Source organism: Saccoglossus kowalevskii, chromosome 9 (genome assembly GCF_978046115.1).
Source record: "Saccoglossus kowalevskii chromosome 9, keSacKowa6.1, whole genome shotgun sequence".
Lineage (NCBI taxonomy): Eukaryota > Metazoa > Hemichordata > Enteropneusta > Harrimaniidae > Saccoglossus > Saccoglossus kowalevskii.
Genome location: NC_140649.1, coordinates 35,311,910 through 35,317,746, shown reverse-complemented (window position 1 = coordinate 35,317,746; position 5,837 = coordinate 35,311,910).

The window sequence follows — 5,837 nt, the reverse complement described above, 5'->3', positions numbered from 1 at the left end:
TCATGAATGTATCTTGTCTATTATTGTGGTCACATAACATACCGTGGAATGCTTTATTTGCACTGGCATTTTATTTTCCCTGTTTTACCTGAAGTCAATTTTCTGCAAAAAAAATTCCAGTGAAAATGCAGCTTTCTCTATACATTGCATTGAGTCTTAATACAACATAGTGAAAATTAGATCCACACTATGCCAGAAAGCTGTTTCCAGAGAAAATAAAGTATTTTACAGTAGTCAGCAACTTTTCTAACAAGGTTTCTGTTTTAGTCTGTAAAATGTATTTAAACTAAAACAGCTAAATTGTCAGAGATGTTGTATGCAATACCGTATTAGTAGCGCATGCTCTTATGTAAATAAAAGGTGTTTCTATGGTCAAAATACATCATATTTTAATAAGTCAGTATACAATCAATGCAATTGTTGCTGTACATGTGCTTCTATCGGAGATGCTCTTCTAATAGAGCATATATGGTATACAATCTAAATCCAACCTGGGTGAAATTGTTTTTGAAATTAATATTGAAATGCAGATATTATTTTTCCCTCTGTTATTAATTAATCCACAAACCAGAATCATTGACATCCATTTATATATGACCTAGTTTCTTCTTGTACTCTTAGCTCCATTTTCTTGGCAGGAAGAATTGGCATATTCGTATGACGCAGTAATTCAAGTGAATCTACTGTGTTCAGAGATGACATGACAACAGCTGATGGAAATTTTTTTTCCCTAAGTCATATAGTGACAATTTTTTTTTTTACACTGGTGAAGTAAAAATTTTTTTTTTGAATAACCCATCACTTCGCAATTTTTTTTTTAATGGTCCAACCCTTAGTCGGACATGGTTGTGGTTAATGGGGTGTCCCGTTATGCTATTATTGATATCGGTTCACATATCTCTTCAGTCACTGAGACATTTGTCCAAAACCATCCTTAACTTTGTCACCAACCCTCTGGAGTCTAGTAATCTGTCATTGAGGGGGTTACTGCTCCCTTGGTACGGGTTCCATTCATTATGATTTCCCCGAAACTCAATCATGCTGACTAGAGCAGAAATGTTGAAAGTGCTTTGAAAAAAAAGGACTCTGTTCTGTTGTCTGAATATAGAATAGTATGGCAACTCCTTATCATTGTCAGGGAGTGGAATGACGGAGATGTTCAACCACACGTTACTGAATATGTTGGGGACCCTTGACCCTTCAAAGAAAGAGAATTGAGTTCTTGGGAAGTCTTACCCATGAATATAATGCAACCTGTCATGATCTAGGGGTTTGAACCCCTTTTCTTAATGTTTAACCGTTGTGCTTGTCTGCATATTGATTTGGCTTTTAGTGTTAGAGGAAGAGTCAGACAAGTCTGAGGTAGATTATGATGTGTATGTGTCTGAGCTGCAAGAATGACTAAAGTGGCCTTACAGAGAAGCACTTCGGGAAGCAGGGATGTCCAGAAGGACACAGAAGAGACATTACGACAAAACAGAAAAAGAAGGCCTTGATCTGTATCCAGGGGACAGAGTCCTTGTGATAGACAAAACTCCACTGAATGGCAAACATAAACATTATGATGTGGTGTCAAACCGCCCAGATTACCCAGTTTACCTATTACGACTGAGGATGGACAAAAAGAACGCACCTTACACCGAAACACTTGAAACCTTGTATATATTTGACTCCAGGTGAACACAGGAAGATAATATTGGTTATGAGTTAATTGAGGACAATAACGAGCATAAGAGTTATGAGGAGAATAGTAATAGTGAAAGTGAGCAGGTGATTGTGTCTAGTCCAACAGAGATGGACAACAATGTGACACAGCATACTCCATCTTTGGGGATAGCTAACGATCTAGAAGAGGGATCTTCCCCTACTAAAACAGTGTCAGTAGTTTAGGTTTAGGTTAAAGCTGGGTCCAAGATCAGCGATGTAAAAGAGGTGGATGGGGCGTCAGAAACAGCTAACTTGGAAAGTGAACCTAATCAATACACTTCAAGACACAGAAAGGCACTCAACAGTGTATTATAATAAGGCGTTATTGTGTGAACTACTGAGGAGACAGAAGGTAACTAGTGGTATTATTTGTTAGTGAGTGTATAGTGCGCGTCGGTCGATACCCCGGATGTACTGTCTTCGTGCATACTTTGAGGTATCCTCGTAATAACCTCATATTATTATACATCTGTCACCGTAACGCCATAATTTACAGCATGCGGTAATTTTGCGGTATTTTCATCCTACTAGATTAGGAAATGCAAATTCCAAATATGGATCGATTACGCGCGTAAGCGTCCTCTAATAATAAAAACAAACATGGCTGCCACCAGAGTTTGACACAACAAAGTTTGCTGATTCTATTCCAATGATTTCGGCATTCCTATGATGTATCCTTGGAAGGAATGCACTCAGACAGTACACCGTCGCATCGACCTCCGCTGCGCGTCGATCGATACTTTCGCTGTATGTCTTCGTACATGCTTTGAGCTATCCTCGTATAAACCTCATATTATCAATATTTTTACACAATATTAATTTTATGTATGGTTGAACATTTTTACAAAATAAAGGTATGTTTAGTCACAGTAAAGTTAGTATATATATTCTCAACGATTGTGAAAATGTTGATAAATTGAGCACAGGAGTGTAATCCGTTGTTTGTGTTTGTCATTTCCAATTTGGGGAACTACCAATGACGGGTGATTTATTCTACTTTTATGTTATCACTACGCCAGGTTTGTCAACTATTTTTATTTAAGAAAAAAAGATTGGAATATAATTTAACTGAACACGGTTCAAAGTTGTACTTGCATGTGATTTGCAGTAATATAGAAGCATGTAACAATGTCACAATCACCTTAGGTAATGTATCATGTTTTTGATTGATAAACTGTCATCAAGATTAAGAAGAACACGCAATGAAAAAAACACATAAATGTTGTTTGAAGGTTACCCCACCCACATACACCATCGCTTGAAATTAAGACACTGTGAATCACAACTCCAAAATGCATTGCACCTTATTTAACACTAGGTAAAAATTGTCAGAGATCACTTACATGGGATACATGGGAAACTGATACATAGGACAAAAGGCTTGATTTTAATATGACATTATATGGCCATACGACCTATTCGTATAACTAAACATCTAGAAGGCCACTGCAGGTAGGAATATGCAAGCAGTATTCTATTAAAGACATAAGAATGACATCTAAGTTAATTATATTTTCTATTCTTACTTCACATTTGTAGATAGGGATATTCAACCAGAAGGGCAAAAGTTATAATTAAAATATGTTATGATCATATGGTCATGTGACTTCATTTTATGTCAGCTTGGCGAATTCGCATAAATAACTATAAATGTGCATGTATAAATAACGGTTTAATTATCGTCTTATTAACCGTTACGTCAGGTAACCGGGATCGTCACGTTCACAAACCTTTCGACCAATCAAAGACACATACAGATTGAATTCGCGTCAACCTCTAGTCTCCGCCACGTGGAGAGTGACCAAGACTACTTTATTCGCTTTTCCAAAACCACCGCACCTTAGATGGAAGTTTAAGATCTTGAGGCGTGGCCTCCACACATTCCACTCATGTAGCCAATCACAGGAAGTACTTAAGACGTCATATATACTTGATTAATTGTCCGACACATTAGGAAACTACACATACCGAACTGTTAGGAATAACAATCCGTTGGCGTCGTTTATATCGTAATTAGTTCCAATCACTGACTCGAGCTCTGTCTAGTACTTCGTATAAACCTAAACAGGTTGTGGGAGAGTATTGAAAGATATCATCCGCTATCAAGTCGGTATGTAGTCACATAGAAATAAAACCATGACATATAACTGGCTATGGGAATTTCAAATCATGTACTATATAGCACTTGTATACTATGTACCATTATGCATGATACTCGAAACCCGGTAATTACCCGCAGCTCTATTCTGATTGTGTTACCACCATCTACATTTTTGGAGGTCTGGTTCTGGCAAAGTTTTTCCCTTCCTGCGAAATATTTCTGTGAACACTTGTATAGTGTTTCCTATGTTAGATGCAGAAATGTTTTCCCTTCCCTTTCCTCTTAAATTTGTCTTGTCTGGCAGATTTACATTATGACCAGGTTTTTAAGAACAAATATTTACGCCAGAAGTTCGAGATTATAGGGTTAAACTAAAATGAGTGTTCCTACAAATTAGGTCGAAATCCTCACCAAATTGTTACAATTCCTTCTTTCCTTGCAAAAATAAATGCGATTTGTGTTTCACCATTCCCCCAATAAATCTGCTCGGAACATTTTTTTCAATAAACAGATTTTTTTACTGGAACAGCAGTGCACAGCTTACACTATATATCAAAGAAACATTCGAGGTTGTACTAAAACTAGATTTGTCAATAATTACGATTTAGTTATCTAATACCTTTTAGGAGGAAGTAAAGGGAAATAAACATTATTATTACAAACAAATAAATAAACGTTTTTATTATTATGTATCTGTACGATAACTTCCTTGAGTATTTGCTTATTCACAGCACTCGTTGGATGTGCCAAAGTGTTTGCTTCACTTTATATTAAAATAAAACGTTCTTGATTACATATGAATATAAGCAACTACACAAATTCAGTTCGTCGTTGTTTCTATGACAACGACGAATGAATACCATTCATTCACTCTAAGCTTTATTTCAACACGGAAGTATTAAAGTTAGTTAAAACACGTGATGATTACGTCATATATACGCGTGCTGTAACCATCAAATGTAGACTGTCGACAGTCTTGGCCTTATGTGTGTTTTGTAATGATTTAGTGCATTATGTCTAGTTGTGGCGAATAAAATTGTTGGCGAATAAAATCATAAAGTAAACTGTACATAGCACGCCTTGCCTGATTAGTCTGCTTGAGTATAATATTATTATTATTACATTTAAGTGTTAATTAAGTGTTGTGCCAAGATATACATAATCAGAAGTTACCTCAATACCTCACCAAAAGTGAACACCACGCAAGAAAATAATTATCTTAGTTTTTTCTAAACTTACAGTTAAATGTCATTTCCTACAGCACTTAAATACAGCTTTGAGCGCTAATTGAAGCTCATTTTCAGACTAAGTACAATAGTGTTGCGATCATACAATAAAGTGAATAAAGTAAGAAATATTTCCAAATCCACTCCACTCAAATGAGATTTAATTTCACTAGCTAAGTATTTTAGCCCATTGTCTCGCTTACTAATAAAATATTCAAAGTCATTGAGATAAATAGCAAATAACAGAGGCGACTGGGTTTCTTGCTTTGCCAAATATACATTTAAAGAAATTAAGAAATGCTTATTCGTACATATTATATATGACTGAAACAATTTTACCATTTATATGATTAGAAATTAAATATGACTATAAACAGGACCTATCAATGAGGTCAAAAAGCCTGTTTGTAGTTTATGAATCCACGGTATACACGTTTTTTGGTATGCAAATATAAATCAATAATAGAATGCAAAGCGTAATTATGATCAAGTGTTGAATACCCAGCCCCGAAGCTTGCTAAATAAACAGTCAATCATCACTAATGGGAGATGTGAATAATTTACCAAGGCAACTGAGTAACATAATATCTCTATAGATATTTGGATCTGAGATGTCATCTTTCATAAAAAAAAAAAAAAAAAACTGGTTTAATAAGCCAATGGTCCATTGACTTGGCACTACACCACTGTCTAGTACACTATTAAATAATTTACTCACTATGGGTATTTATCATTGAATCCACTCCAGGAGTTTTATAGTTTTTTTAACTTTTTAATTTGATTCCTCATTTCCTTTGACTTTT